Genomic DNA, 15,244 nt, shown 5'->3' with positions numbered 1-15,244 from the left:
TATGAAGCAAGAAGAAGATTGAAACTGTTATAAAATACGGTTTATAAAACTTGAACTCAGCTTAATTACAGAAATGTTGGACGAATCAGTTGGTTGGTGTGTTTGTGTGTGAACGAGGGGGTCATGGGTTCGAGTCTGAATGGGGGCATTTCTTTTTATCAAATTAATTGAGGTAGTAAATCCTTTCATTATTATTATTATTATTATCTTTATTAGCATTATTATTATTCATATTGTTATTATTAATTATTTTTATTTTTATTATAATTATTGTTAGTATTACAAGCATTACAAATGTTATTATTATTATCATTAAAGGTTATGAATATTATGATTATTATTATTATTATCATTAGGTATTAGAATTATAATTATTATTAGTATTATTATTACGTATTACGAACATTAGTTATTAGTATTAATATTAATATTATTATTATTATTATTATTATTATTATTATTATTATTATTATTATTATTATTATTATTACTAACATAAGTATTAGTTACCCATTATTATTAATTATTTATTATTATCATAACCCTAGTTACAATTATGATTATTATTAGTATTACTATTATTATTATCGTGATTATTATGTTAACCGAGATACTACATAATTATTAAAACTATTAATCTAACTATTAATAGCTGCAGAAGTATCATTTTTATAATTAAAATTATTAACAATATTATCATTATTATTATTAGTATTATCTTTATTAGTATTATCATTAAGTTAACAAACAAAAGATATTTATAAAATAAATAAATATATATACATACATACATATTTAATACAAAACTTAACTATACAAATGTGATTATTTACTTAATATATATATATATATATATATATATATATATATATATATAAAATGATACATATAGGCTTCTAACAAGAATTATATCACTAATAATAATAAATACATATATATTTGTTCGATTACAATTATGTATATTAATAAATATACAAATGATATAGGTTCGTGAATCCGAGGCCAACCCCGCATTGTTCAATATAGTCATATGTATTTTTACTACAAAATACATTAGGTGAGTTCATTTGATTCCCTTTTACTCTTTACATTTTTGGGACTAAGAATACATGCGCTACTTTTACAACTGTTTTATTAAATGCTTTTGAAATACATTTTGAACTGCGAATACATGAAATGCTTTTATAAATGTTTGATGAGATAGACACAAGCAAAACATTCCTCGAATGAATTATGTGGACGTGATAATTGCCACCATTGAATTATGTGGACGTGATAATTGCCACAATTGATATGAATATTTTTCCCCTGATTATTATTGCTTGGTAACCTAAGAATTAGGGAATATCACTAATTTTGAGAATTAGTGCACGCCTAATTGACGCGAATCCTAAAGGTAGCTACCGGGTTTAACACCCCCACCCAGAATGTTCACTAGACGGAAGGGCTAGTGGACGTGGTGTTTAGTACTTCGAAGTTTATATGATTATTATACAGACGAGATGTTCTGTTTTGGGGATATTATTATGCGCATTATATGTTAAGGTCGGTTACCAAGCCAAGCTATGAAAGAAATGAAAAGTGAATGTTATGTATCGAGAGAATGATTTTATACACAGGTTATGTGTATGTTATTTTTGTGCACGAGATATGTGTACGGTTACTAAGATTTATGAAAGATGATTTCGTACACGAGAAAGGTGTACTGTATTTAAAAGATATCGCATGTACATTACAGGTGGGTATAGGATTCGGGCCCATTTGTACCATGCAGCATTTAAATCTTGTGGTCTATCAAAATGATGAATTTTATTGTTTTATGATAAACCTATGAACTCACTAACCTTTTGGTTGACACTTGAAAGCATGTTTATTCTCAGGTATGAAAGAAATCTTCCGCTGTGCATTTGCTCATATTAGAGATATTACTTGGAGTCATTCATGACATATTTCAAAAGACGTTGCATTCGAGTCGTCGAGTTCATCAAGATTATTATTAAGTCAATTATAGTTGGAGGTATTATGAAATAGTATGCTTGTCGTCAACTTTCGATGTAAAAAAAAGTTTGTCTTTTAAAAACGAATGCAATGTTTGTAAAATGTATCATATAGAGGTCAATTACCTCGCGATGTAATCAACTATTGTGAATCGTTTATATTGTATATGAACGGGGCATTTCAAAAATGCTCACCAAACCCGATGTAAAAACTCGAAAAGGTATAAGGGTTGGAAGGAAGCTTGCGAAAGGTTAGGTTTGTTATGTGTTGATCGTCTTGCTTTTGTTATTTTTGATCTTTTGTTTTGGTTATTTTATGTGATTGTAGTTTGGGTTGATTTTGTTCTCATGTATCTAAAGGCTCGGGTTTAGTGAGCATTTGCTCGGGTTTAGTTGACCTTGTAGCGTGTGCGTTGTATTCTTGTTTGTCTTTTTCATCTATTGATGAAAAGACTATGTTTTATGTTATTGATATTTTTGCCAAAAAAATAAAAAAATAAAAAAAAATAAAAATGCTCACTATAACGATTCACTCTAGAAAAAAATAGCCAAAATTGTAGTGACCCGAACTTTTCCATGTTTATATATATTAATTGAGATTGATATTTACATGATTAAATGTTTCCAACATGTTAAGCAATCAAACTTGTTAAGACTTGATTAATTGAAATAGGTTTCATATAGACAATTGACCACCCAAGTTGACCGGTGATTCACGAACGTTAAAACTTGTAAAAAAAACTATATGATGACATATATATGGTTAATATATAGTTAACATGATATTATGATAAGTAAACATATCATTAATTATATTAACAATGAACTACATATGTAAAAACAAGACTACTAACTTAATGATTTTGAAACGAGACATATATGTAACGTTTATCGTTGTAACGACATTTAATGTATATATATCATATTAAGAGATATTCGTACATCATAATATCATGATAATATAATAATTTAAAATCTCTTTTGATATTATAAACATTGGGTTAAAAACATTTAACAAGATCGTTAACCTAAAGGTTTCAAAACAACACTTACATGTAACGACTAACGATGACTTAACGACTCAGTTAAAATGTATATACATGTAGTGTTTTAATATGTATTTATACACTTTTGAAAGACTTCAATACACTTATCAAAATACTTCTACTTAACAAAAATGCTTACAATTACATTCTCGTTCAGTTTCATCAACAATTCTACTCGTATGCACCCGTATTCGTACTCGTACAATACACAGCTTTTAGATGTATGTACTATTGGTATATACACTCCAATGATCAGCTCTTAGCAGCCCATGTGAGTCACCTAACACATGTGGGAACCATCATTTGGCAACTAGCATGAAATATCTCATAAGATTACAAAAATATGAGTAATCATTCATGACTTATTTACATGAAAACAAAATTACATATCCTTTATATCTAATCCATACACCAACGACCAAAAACACCTACAAACACTTTCATTCTTCAATTTTCTTCATCTAATTGAACTCTCTCAAGTTCTATCTTCAAGTTCTAAGTGTTCTTCATAAATTCCAAAAGTTCTAGTTTCATAAAATCAAGAATACTTTCAAGTTTGCTAGCTCACTTCCAATCTTGTAAGGTGATCATCCAACCTCAAGAAATCTTTGTTTCTTACAGTAGGTTATCATTCTAATACAAGGTAATAATCATATTCAAACTTTGGTTCAATTTCTATAACTATAACAATCTTATTTCAAGTGATGATCTTACTTGAACTTGTTTTCGTGTCATGATTTTACTTCAAGAACTTTGAGCCATCCAAGGATCCATTGAAGCTAGATCCATTTTTCTCTTTTCCAGTAGGTTCATCCAAGGAACTTAAGGTAGTAATGATGTTCATAACATCATTCGATTCATACATATAAAGCTATCTTATTCGAAGGTTTAAACTTGTAATCACTAGAACATAGTTTAGTTAATTCTAAACTTGTTCGCAAACAAAAGTTAATCCTTCTAACTTGACTTTTAAAATCAACTAAACACATGTTCTATATCTATATGATATGCTAACTTAATGATTTAAAACCTGGAAACACGAAAAACACCGTAAAACCGGATTTACGCCGTCGTAGTAACACCGCGGGCTGTTTTGGGTTAGTTAATTAAAAACTATGATAAACTTTGATTTAAAAGTTGTTATTCTGAGAAAATGATTTTTATTATGAACATGAAACTATATCCAAAAATTATGGTTAAACTCAAAGTGGAAGTATGTTTTCTAAAATGGTCATCTAGACGTCGTTCTTTCGACTGAAATGACTACCTTTACAAAAACGACTTGTAACTTATTTTTCCGACTAGAAACCTATACTTTTTTTGTTTAGATTCATAAAATAGAGTTCAATATGAAACCATAGCAATTTGATTCACTCAAAACGGATTTAAAATGAAGAAGTTATGGGTAAAACAAGATTGGATAATTTTTCTCATTTTAGCTACGTGAAAATTGGTAACAAATCTATTCCAACCATAACTTAATCAACTTGTATTATATATTATGTAATCTTGAGATACCATAGACACGTATACAATGTTTCGACCTATCATGTCGACACATCTATATATATTTCGGAACAACCATAGACACTCTATATGTGAATGTTGGAGTTAGCTATACAGGGTTGAGGTTGATTCCAAAATATATATAGTTTGAGTTGTGATCAATACTGAGATACGTATACACTGGGTCGTGGATTGATTCAAGATAATATTTATCGATTTATTTCTGTACATCTAACTGTGGACAACTAGTTGTAGGTTACTAACGAGGACAGCTGACTTAATAAACTTAAAACATCAAAATATATTAAAAGTGTTGTAAATATATTTTGAACATACTTTGATATATATGTATATATTGTTATAGGTTCGTGAATCAACCAGTGGCCAAGTCTTACTTCCCGACGAAGTAAAAATCTGTGAAAGTGAGTTATAGTCCCACTTTTAAAATCTAATATTTTTGGGATGAGAATACATGCAGGTTTTATAAATGATTTACAAAATAGACACAAGTACGTGAAACTACATTCTATGGTTGAATTATCGAAATCGAATATGCCCCTTTTTATTAAGTCTGGTAATCTAAGAATTAGGGAACAGACACCCTAATTGACGCGAATCCTAAAGATAGATCTATTGGGCCTAACAAACCCCATCCAAAGTACCGGATGCTTTAGTACTTCGAAATTTATATCATATCCGAAGGGTGTCCCGGAATGATGGGGATATTCTTATATATGCATCTTGTTATTGTCGGTTACCAGGTGTTCACCATATGAATGATTTTTATCTCTATGTATGGGATGTGTATTGAAATATGAAATCTTGTGGTCTATTGTTACGATTTGATATATATAGGTTAAACCTATAACTCACCAACATTTTTGTTGACGTTTAAAGCATGTTTATTCTCAGGTGAATATTAAGAGCTTCCGCTGTTGCATACTAAAATAAGGACAAGATTTGGAGTCCATATTTGTATGATATTGTGTAAAAACTGCATTCAAGAAACTGATTTCGATGTAACATATTTGTATTGTAAACCATTATGTAATGGTCGTGTGTAAACAGGATATTTTAGATTATCATTATTTGATAATCTACGTAAAGCTTTTTAAACCTTTATTTATGAAATAAAGGTTATGGTTTGTTTTAAAAATGAATGCAGTCTTTGAAAAACGTCTCATATAGAGGTCAAAACCTCGCAACGAAATCAATTAATATGGAACGTTTTTAATCAATAAGAACGGGACATTTCAGTTGGTATCCGAGCGTTGGTCTTAGAGAACCAGAAAATTTGCATTAGTGTGTCTTATCGAGTTTGTTAGGATGCATTAGTGAGTCTGGACTTCGACCGTGTTTTCTTTAAAAATGATTGCTTAACATTTTTGTTGGAAACTATATATTTTTAACATATGAATATTATGTGATATATTAATCTCTTAACGTGTTTGATATTATGTGATAGATGTCTACCTCTAGAACAAGTCCCATTGACTCATCTAATAATAATGAAGAGTCAAATGTAAATTGGAATGATTTGTGGACTGATTCACAAGTTCCCGAAGAGGAACCGGAAGAAGAGTCGGAACCGGAAGAAGAATCGGAACCGGAAGAAGAATCGGAACCGGATGAAGAAATAGAACCGGTGGGGGAAATAATAAAACGGTTAAGTAAAAGAAAATCCTCAACCAACCGACCAAAGTTAATTATGGTCAATGGTGTTTCCGCCAAGGAAGCAAAATATTGGGAGGATTACCAATTCTCCGATGAATCGGATTCCGATGAGAATTCCGATGATGTTATAGAAATTACCCCAACTGAATTTAAAAAGGCAAAAGAAAATAATAAGGGAAAGGGCATAAAAATAGAGAAATCTAATTCCAACCCCGATGAACTTTATATGTATCGTCAACCCCCGAAGTCCTTAAGTTGTAACAATGACCCGGGAACCTCTAAACCACCAGGTTTTTCTAAACCAATGTGGACAACGACGGCTCGTATTAGGGGAACATCATATATCCCTAGAAACTTGGCAAAACGAACCAAAACCGAAGAAGAAGAAACGAGCGAGTCGGAATAAGATAGTTGTATTCGTGTGGTGTAATATATGGAATATAGTGTTCTTATGCTTTATGATATATGTAAAAATTGCTTGTATTAATAAGTATTTTTTTTTATGAATCTAACTCTTGTCTATTTTACAGTTTAAAAACACAAAATGGATAGACAACCCAATATTTTAAGAGACCTACCCGGAGACATGATTGATGAAATCTTGTCTAGAGTCGGCCAGAATTCTTCGGCACAACTATTTAAGGCGAGATCAGTTTGTAAGACATTCGAAGAACGTTCCAAGAATGTCTTGGTTTATAAGAGACTTTCGTTTGAAAGATGGGGGATATCACATTGGGAAACCCATAAGTTACGATGTGTTTACTTTGACGCATATATTGCGGGGAACCCAAATGCTATTTTACGCAACGGGTTAAGAAATTATTTTGACTCAATATATCCGAATATTGGACTTCGTGATTTAGAAAAAGCGGCTAACATGCAACATAAAGAAGCATGTTATGCTTACGGATTAGTAATGTTCGCTTCTCACCAAAGTGAGAACAAGAACATCGGGCTACAACTATTAAACAAAACGTTTCCACAAGTGACGGAGTCGGTAATTGGGGTAAGAAATGAGGTTTTTAGATTATTACGGGACTGTTGGACATTACGTAACCCTCGTCCCTTTGATGACGTTACAACACGCTGTCTTATCAACGGCCATAACGGTTATGTTGCACAAGACCAAGGATGGGAAGTAGTCCTAGTAAAACCAGAATGCATGACTTGTTTCTGGACGTATGAATTACGTGTCTTTATTGCCTTTGCTGAACGACTTGTGTACTAGCTAGAATTGTCTTCACAACTATCTTGTATCAAAGTTATTGTGTGCTATATTTCATGCTTTATGTAAAATAAGCGGTATTGTAAGTTTGTAAAATATTGTATAAAAGTTTGAACGCGAAATATTATTATAATCAGTTTTTCATATAGAATTGTAGTAGTTGAATTGTATATTAGCTACTAAGTATGAACTTAACGGGTAGGTACTACCCGAATTTAAACTTATAAAATGCTAATATGAAGAAAAAGCTTTTATAAATGAGTTCATATTATGCTACGAAATACTATTAACTACTCTTAATATTCTGTATGATTAACTTGTTCCATTTAACTATTTTGAAGGAAATGGCACCGACTACTCGACACACCGTGAATATGAATGAAGAGGAATTCCGTACTTTTCTAGCTTCAAACATAGCCGCAGTACAGGCTGCGCTACATACCAACAATAACCTTGGATCTAGCAGTACAGGAAATCGTGTAGGATGCACCTACAAAGAATTCACTGCCTGCAAACCTTTGGAATTTGATGGAACCGAAGGACCGATCGGATTGAAACGGTGGACCGAGAAGGTCGAATCGGTGTTTGCCATAAGTAAGTGTACTGAAGAGGACAAAGTAAAGTACGCTACGCATACCTTCACAGGTTCTGCGTTAACATGGTGGAATACCTATCTAGAGCAAGTGGGACAAGACGATGCGTACGCACTACCGTGGTCAGCATTCAAGCACTTGATGAACGAGAAGTACCGTCCCAGAACCGAGGTCAATAAGCTCAAGACAGAACTTAGAGGGTTACGAACCCAAGGATTTGATATTACCACGTACGAAAGACGATTCACAGAATTGTGCCTATTGTGTCCGGGAGCATTCGAAGATGAGGAAGAGAAGATCGACGCGTTTGTGAAAGGATTACCGGAAAGAATCCAAGAAGATATAAGTTCACACGAGCCCGCCTCCATACAACAGGCATGTAGAATGGCTCACAAACTAGTGAACCAGATTGAAGAAAGAATTAAAGAACAGACTGCTGAAGAGGCCAATGTGAAGCAAGTCAAAAGAAAGTGGGAGGAAAACGGTGATAAGAATCACCAATACAACAACAACAGCAATTACAACAATAATCGCAACAATTATCCCAACAATCGCAACATCAATCGCAACTACAACAAACGGCCCAACAACAACAACAACAACAACAGCAACTACAACAATCATCCCAACAACAATAATAACCGCAACAACAACAACAATCAGAAGCAACTATGCCAAAGGTGTGAAAAGAATCACTCGGGGTTCTGCACCAAATTTTGCAACAAGTGTAAAAGAAATGGTCATAGCGCGATGAAGTGTGAGGTCTACGGACCAGGGGTTAATAGAACGAAAGGAACAAATGGTGTCGGAACGAGTAATGGCGGAGCAAGTAGTGTCGGAGCAAGTTATGCCAATGTAGTTTGTTATAAATGTGGAAAACCAGGCCACATTATTAGAAATTGCCCGAACCAGGAGAACACGAATGGACAAGGCCGTGGAAGAGTTTTCAATATTAATGCGGTAGAGGCACAGGAAGACCCGGAGCTTGTTACGGGTACGTTTCTTATTGACAATAAATCTGCTTACGTTTTATTTGATTCGGGTGCGGATAGAAGCTATATGAGTAGAGATTTTTGTGCTAAATTAAGTTGTCCATTGACGCCTTTGGATAGTAAATTTTTACTCGAATTAGCAAATGGTAAATTAATTTCAGCAGATAATATATGTCGGAATCGAGAAATTAAACTGGTTAGCGAAACATTTAAGATTGATTTGATACCAGTAGAGTTAGGGAGTTTTGATGTGATAATCGGTATGGACTGGTTGAAAGAAGTGAAAGCGGAGATCGTTTGTTACAAAAATGCAATTCGCATTATACGAGAAAAAGGAAAATCCTTAATGGTGTACGGAGAAAAGGGCAACACGAAGCTACATCTTATTAGTAATTTGAAGGCACAAAAACTAATAAGAAAAGGTTGCTATGCTGTTCTAGCACACGTCGAGAAAGTACAAACTAAAGAAAAGAGCATCAATGATGTTCCCGTCGCAAAAGAATTTCCTGATGTATTTCCGAAAGAATTACCGGGATTACCCCCACATCGATCCGTTGAATTTCAAATAGATCTTGTACCAGGAGCTGCACCAATAGCTCGTGCTCCTTACAGACTCGCACCCAGCGAGATGAAAGAACTACAAAGCCAATTACAAGAACTTTTAGAGCGTGGTTTCATTCGACCAAGCACATCACCGTGGGGAGCTCCTGTTTTGTTTGTCAAGAAGAAAGATGGTACATTCAGGTTGTGTATCGACTACCGAGAGTTGAACAAACTTACCATCAAGAACCGCTACCCACTACCGAGAATCGATGACTTATTTGATCAACTACAAGGCTCGTCTGTTTATTCAAAGATTGACTTACGTTCCGGGTATCATCAAATGCGGGTGAAAGAAGATGATATTCCAAAGACTGCTTTCAGAACACGTTACGGTCATTACGAGTTTATGGTCATGCCGTTTGGTTTAACTAATGCACCAGCTGTGTTCATGGACCTTATGAACCGAGTGTGTGGACCATACCTTGACAAGTTTGTCATTGTTTTCATTGATGACATACTTATTTACTCAAAGAATGACCAAGAACACGGTGAACATTTGAGAAAGGTGTTAGAAGTATTGAGGAAGGAAGAATTGTACGCTAAGTTTTCAAAGTGTGCATTTTGGTTGGAAGAAGTTCAATTCCTCGGTCACATAGTGAACAAAGAAGGTATTAAGGTGGATCCGGCAAAGATAGAAACTGTTGAAAAGTGGGAAACCCCGAAAACTCCGAAACACATACGCCAGTTTTTAGGACTAGCTGGTTACTACAGAAGGTTCATCCAAGACTTTTCCAGAATAGCAAAACCCTTGACTGCATTAACGCATAAAGGGAAGAAATTTGAATGGAATGATGAACAAGAGAAAGCGTTTCAGTTATTGAAGAAAAAGCTAACTACGGCACCTATATTGTCATTGCCTGAAGGGAATGATGATTTTGTGATTTATTGTGATGCATCAAAGCAAGGTCTCGGTTGTGTATTAATGCAACGAACGAAGGTGATTGCTTATGCGTCTAGACAATTGAAGATTCACGAACAAAATTATACGACGCATGATTTGGAATTAGGCGCGGTTGTTTTTGCATTAAAGACTTGGAGGCACTACTTATATGGGGTCAAAAGTATTATATATACTGACCACAAAAGTCTTCAACACATATTTAATCAGAAACAACTGAATATGAGGCAGCGTAGGTGGATTGAATTATTGAATGATTACGACTTTGAGATTCGTTACCACCCGGGGAAGGCAAATGTGGTAGCCGATGCCTTGAGCAGGAAGGACAGAGAACCCATTCGAGTAAAATCTATGAATATAATGATTCATAATAACATTACTACTCAAATAAAGGAGGCGCAACAAGGAGTTTTAAAAGAGGGAAATTTAAAGGATGAAATACCCAAAGGATCGGAGAAGCATCTTAATATTCGGGAAGACGGAACCCGGTATAGGGCTGAAAGGATTTGGGTACCAAAATTTGGAGATATGAGAGAAATGGTACTTAAAGAAGCTCATAAAACAAGATACTCAATACATCCTGGAACGGGGAAGATGTACAAGGATCTCAAGAAACATTTTTGGTGGCCGGGTATGAAAGCCGATGTTGCTAAATACGTAGGAGAATGTTTGACGTGTTCTAAGGTCAAAGCTGAGCATCAGAAACCATCAGGTCTACTTCAACAACCCGAAATCCCGGAATGGAAATGGGAAAACATTACCATGGATTTCATCACTAAATTGCCAAGGACTGCAAGTGGTTTTGATACTATTTGGGTAATAGTTGACCGTCTCACCAAATCAGCACACTTCTTGCCAATAAGAGAAGATGACAAGATGGAGAAGTTAGCACGACTGTATTTGAAGGAAGTCATCTCCAGACATGGAATACCAATCTCTATTATCTCTGATAGGGATGGCAGATTTATTTCAAGATTCTGGCAGACATTACAGCAAGCATTAGGAACTCGTATAGACATGAGTACTGCCTATCATCCGCAAACTGATGGGCAGAGCGAAAGGACGATACAAACGCTTGAAGACATGCTACGAGCATGTGTTATTGATTTCGGAAACAGTTGGGATCGACATCTACCATTAGCAGAATTTTCCTACAACAACAGCTACCATTCAAGCATTGAGATGGCGCCGTTTGAAGCACTTTATGGTAGAAAGTGCAGGTCTCCGATTTGTTGGAGTGAAGTGGGGGATAGACAGATTACGGGTCCGGAGATTATACAAGAAACTACCGAGAAGATCATCCAAATTCAACAACGGTTGAAAACCGCCCAAAGTCGACAAAAGAGCTACGCTGACATTAAAAGAAAAGATATAGAATTTGAAATTGGAGAGATGGTCATGCTTAAAGTTGCACCTTGGAAAGGCGTTGTTCGATTTGGTAAACGAGGGAAATTAAATCCAAGGTATATTGGACCATTCAAGATTATTGATCGTATCGGACCAGTAGCTTACCGACTAGAGTTACCTCAACAACTCGCGGCTGTACATAACACTTTCCACGTCTCGAATTTAAAGAAATGTTTTGCTAAAGAAGATCTCACTATTCCGTTAGATGAAATCCAAATTAACGAAAAACTTCAATTCATCGAAGAACCCGTCGAAATAATGGATCGTGAGGTTAAAAGACTTAAGCAAAACAAGATACCAATTGTTAAGGTTCGATGGAATGCTCGTAGAGGACCCGAGTTCACCTGGGAGCGTGAAGATCAGATGAAGAAGAAATACCCGCATCTATTTCCAGAAGATTCGTCAACACCTTCAACAGCTTAAAATTTCGGGACGAAATTTATTTAACGGGTAGGTACTGTAGTGACCCGAACTTTTCCATGTTTATATATATTAATTGAGATTGATATTTACATGATTAAATGTTTCCAACATGTTAAGCAATCAAACTTGTTAAGACTTGATTAATTGAAATAGGTTTCATATAGACAATTGACCACCCAAGTTGACCGGTGATTCACGAACGTTAAAACTTGTAAAAAAAAACTATATGATGACATATATATGGTTAATATATAGTTAACATGATATTATGATAAGTAAACATATCATTAATTATATTAACAATGAACTACATATGTAAAAACAAGACTACTAACTTAATGATTTTGAAACGAGACATATATGTAACGTTTATCGTTGTAACGACATTTAATGTATATATATCATATTAAGAGATATTCGTACATCATAATATCATGATAATATAATAATTTAAAATCTCTTTTGATATTATAAACATTGGGTTAAAAACATTTAACAAGATCGTTAACCTAAAGGTTTCAAAACAACACTTACATGTAACGACTAACGATGACTTAACGACTCAGTTAAAATGTATATACATGTAGTGTTTTAATATGTATTTATACACTTTTGAAAGACTTCAATACACTTATCAAAATACTTCTACTTAACAAAAATGCTTACAATTACATTCTCGTTCAGTTTCATCAACAATTCTACTCGTATGCACCCGTATTCGTACTCGTACAATACACAGCTTTTAGATGTATGTACTATTGGTATATACACTCCAATGATCAGCTCTTAGCAGCCCATGTGAGTCACCTAACACATGTGGGAACCATCATTTGGCAACTAGCATGAAATATCTCATAAGATTACAAAAATATGAGTAATCATTCATGACTTATTTACATGAAAACAAAATTACATATCCTTTATATCTAATCCATACACCAACGACCAAAAACACCTACAAACACTTTCATTCTTCAATTTTCTTCATCTAATTGAACTCTCTCAAGTTCTATCTTCAAGTTCTAAGTGTTCTTCATAAATTCCAAAAGTTCTAGTTTCATAAAATCAAGAATACTTTCAAGTTTGCTAGCTCACTTCCAATCTTGTAAGGTGATCATCCAACCTCAAGAAATCTTTGTTTCTTACAGTAGGTTATCATTCTAATACAAGGTAATAATCATATTCAAACTTTGGTTCAATTTCTATAACTATAACAATCTTATTTCAAGTGATGATCTTACTTGAACTTGTTTTCGTGTCATGATTTTACTTCAAGAACTTTGAGCCATCCAAGGATCCATTGAAGCTAGATCCATTTTTCTCTTTTCCAGTAGGTTCATCCAAGGAACTTAAGGTAGTAATGATGTTCATAACATCATTCGATTCATACATATAAAGCTATCTTATTCGAAGGTTTAAACTTGTAATCACTAGAACATAGTTTAGTTAATTCTAAACTTGTTCGCAAACAAAAGTTAATCCTTCTAACTTGACTTTTAAAATCAACTAAACACATGTTCTATATCTATATGATATGCTAACTTAATGATTTAAAACCTGGAAACACGAAAAACACCGTAAAACCGGATTTACGCCGTCGTAGTAACACCGCGGGCTGTTTTGGGTTAGTTAATTAAAAACTATGATAAACTTTGATTTAAAAGTTGTTATTCTGAGAAAATGATTTTTATTATGAACATGAAACTATATCCAAAAATTATGGTTAAACTCAAAGTGGAAGTATGTTTTCTAAAATGGTCATCTAGACGTCGTTCTTTCGACTGAAATGACTACCTTTACAAAAACGACTTGTAACTTATTTTTCCGACTAGAAACCTATACTTTTTTTGTTTAGATTCATAAAATAGAGTTCAATATGAAACCATAGCAATTTGATTCACTCAAAACGGATTTAAAATGAAGAAGTTATGGGTAAAACAAGATTGGATAATTTTTCTCATTTTAGCTACGTGAAAATTGGTAACAAATCTATTCCAACCATAACTTAATCAACTTGTATTATATATTATGTAATCTTGAGATACCATAGACACGTATACAATGTTTCGACCTATCATGTCGACACATCTATATATATTTCGGAACAACCATAGACACTCTATATGTGAATGTTGGAGTTAGCTATACAGGGTTGAGGTTGATTCCAAAATATATATAGTTTGAGTTGTGATCAATACTGAGATACGTATACACTGGGTCGTGGATTGATTCAAGATAATATTTATCGATTTATTTCTGTACATCTAACTGTGGACAACTAGTTGTAGGTTACTAACGAGGACAGCTGACTTAATAAACTTAAAACATCAAAATATATTAAAAGTGTTGTAAATATATTTTGAACATACTTTGATATATATGTATATATTGTTATAGGTTCGTGAATCAACCAGTGGCCAAGTCTTACTTCCCGACGAAGTAAAAATCTGTGAAAGTGAGTTATAGTCCCACTTTTAAAATCTAATATTTTTGGGATGAGAATACATGCAGGTTTTATAAATGATTTACAAAATAGACACAAGTACGTGAAACTACATTCTATGGTTGAATTATCGAAATCGAATATGCCCCTTTTTATTAAGTCTGGTAATCTAAGAATTAGGGAACAGACACCCTAATTGACGCGAATCCTAAAGATAGATCTATTGGGCCTAACAAACCCCATCCAAAGTACCGGATGCTTTAGTACTTCGAAATTTATATCATATCCGAAGGGTGTCCCGGAATGATGGGGATATTCTTATATATGCATCTTGTTATTGTCGGTTACCAGGTGTTCACCATATGAATGATTTTTATCTCTATGTATGGGATGTGTATTGAAATATGAAATCTTGTGGTCTATTGTTACGATTTGAT

This window comes from Rutidosis leptorrhynchoides, chromosome 7 (assembly GCF_046630445.1).
Source record: "Rutidosis leptorrhynchoides isolate AG116_Rl617_1_P2 chromosome 7, CSIRO_AGI_Rlap_v1, whole genome shotgun sequence".
In the NCBI taxonomy this organism is placed as follows: Eukaryota; Viridiplantae; Streptophyta; class Magnoliopsida; order Asterales; family Asteraceae; genus Rutidosis; species Rutidosis leptorrhynchoides.
This window is presented reverse-complemented; position numbering follows the sequence as displayed.